This window comes from Hibiscus syriacus, unplaced genomic scaffold, assembly GCF_006381635.1.
Source record: "Hibiscus syriacus cultivar Baekdansim isolate YM2019G1 unplaced genomic scaffold, ASM638163v2 tig00111427_pilon, whole genome shotgun sequence".
Taxonomy (NCBI): domain Eukaryota; kingdom Viridiplantae; phylum Streptophyta; class Magnoliopsida; order Malvales; family Malvaceae; genus Hibiscus; species Hibiscus syriacus.
The window spans coordinates 254,063-256,746 of NW_024063088.1; positions in this window are offsets into that span (position 1 = coordinate 254,063).

The window sequence follows — 2,684 nt, forward strand, 5'->3', positions numbered from 1 at the left end:
TTCTTTATGATTCGAAAAACATAGTCACAAAAATACAAGTGTGACAAAATTCATTAAAGTCATCACTAATATAAAGGTGACGAAGTTATTGATAATAGTGTCAAACATTTGGTCACTAAAAAACACATTGTGTGACAACATTGGTGGTCACAAAATATATTTTTAGAGTCAAACAAATTTATATCAATTTCTATTGATAATAGTATCGAACATTTGGTCACTATAAAAATACTTAGTGTGAAAACGTTGTTGATCACAAAGTATATTGTTAGTGTCAAACAAATTCACCACAATTTATATTGATAATTGTGTCAAATAGATGGTCACAAAAAACGTAACAATTGTGATATTTTTTAGAATAATTGTCACTGATATAATAGTGACAGAGTTATTATTGACAACAAGTGACGACTTGAATTTTTTGTCATTATGTATTTTAATTGTCTAAATTTAATTCTTTTAGTGACTATTTGCATTGTCACTAAAGGTGTATTTCCTTGTACAATTACTGAATAGTGTTTTAATGTTTTAAAAGCTTTAAACACATTTTTAAGGACTTTAAAAAAAATAATAAACTCAAAAATATTTGATATATGTAAAAAAATTCAAATTACATATTTTTTTTAGTTTTAAAAGTTTGATAAATATTTGATAAAATATTAATAATATTTTTATGAAAGATTGTTGAAATTAAATATATAAATTAATTCATTAGTTAAACAGTGTCAAACTCATTTTGTTCAAACTCAAATTTTGTGGACTTTAAATTATTTTTTTTAGAAATTTTATTAAGTCCAAAAATATTTTTATATTTATTTATTAGATCGAAATATTATAATTTAAACTTGAACAATCTCCCTAACAAAATCAAATTAGGGTTAGAGGAATCATTATCTTCCTTATTCGGGACGTAAAAATCTTTGGGGAATACAAATCCATTAACTGGAACTAGTATGTCTTCCAAGACACCAATGTAGAACACATTAGATCGATCGGCTTGTCACACCTTGATTTAGGGGTTAAAGTTTTTCCTATTTAAAATTTATGGACTAAATTAGCATTTCATCAAAATATTGAGCTAATGAATAATCAAGCGGAAAATTCGAGGGCTTAAAGTTTAAATCATCATGCTTGGTTAATACAAATAAAAGGTAAGAGAGGAAAAATGGTTAACTTGGGGTTTGAACCCATGATCCCAAGGAAAACACAACAAGGTTCTTAACATTTGTCCTAAGTGACTATTAGGATTTACAACACTCAAAGTTATTTTTAAATCCTCCCTCGTCAAGACTAGACCCAATATAAAAGACAAATCTTTTTGAGTGCCTTTTCATTTTCCCTCTATATTTTACCCTAATACTTTGTTTTTCTCTCAAAATGGGCATCTATGTTGTCGACATTGATTCATCATCGATCGGCCATCTGTGGCCCTCACCGTTGATACCACTGAGTCCAGCTCATTGTCTCGCGTCGACCGATGCAGTCACCTTCATCATCACCATCGCCGTGAAGGAGATCGGAGCATGAAGGTTTTGACCATTCAAAAAAGCGCTTCTCTATCATTTACCGAGGTGAGCAAACTTGCTTGGGGAGTTTCTAGGACCAATTTGAACCGATTTGAGCTGATCCAAACCAAGCTGCCTAAGCCGATTCAAACCGAGCCACTGTTGATCGTTTCACCAAATTTGAACCCAATATTTTGGGACGTTGAATTCAAGTTTGAGAGACATCGAAAAGAGTTTCGAGACCGATCGATTTAGCTTGGAGTCGAGGTAATACTTTACTATTTTTTGTATTCTTTCCAATACATACTGGTAATTAGTTAATGCATAAATGAATAATATTAATCTTGTGATTCTCGTTGATTGTTTTAAACTCGAACTAAATGCATAATTGTATAGTAAACTAAATAAGACTCGAATGACTCATAGAAGAAATTAAATTATCAATATGAAATTTCAAGTTCATGGATTAATTGATAAAGTAGTTAATCTTTAAATCTTAAATCCTGATTATTCTCGTTAAAAGATTTAATGCATGAAATTCTTAAATGGGAAATGAGAAAAATACCCTTGAGATGTAAGAACATTGATTGCCCCTAATAATAGAAATAACCTGAGAACTCGAACTTGACCCGATAGAACTTTGTTTCATTTATTACACTCCAGACCTATTTGGAAAATCTTAATAATATATTTCTAGCCTTCAAAAATGCATAATAATTATAAGTTATGATTTCTAGATAAGCATATAAAGACCAATTTAATCAGGAATATTGCGTATGACTGAATTGATTGAAATGACTGAAATATCCTGAGCACCGAAAACACCTAAATATCCTCATGATCTAAGTGAACATATTACGATAAATTCTGAAAATACTAATAAACCTAAATGTTATATTTACCCTAATGACCCAGGTATGTCGGTCATTACTGATATTGTTATGATATTAGAATAAAATAAATAGCACATGAATACATGTTCGCTCAATGATGATTTGTGAAAGTGATATGTTCAATTATATAATGTAATCAGTACTAGGAATAAATATTTATGAAGAATCTCTATCTGAATACTTGATAAATATTGCATTGCTGAGATCTATTCAATTTGCCCTTATTGAAAGTCTGATAAGTCGTTCGGACTCTTGAATACTGCAAACCACTAGTTTACCCTTATTA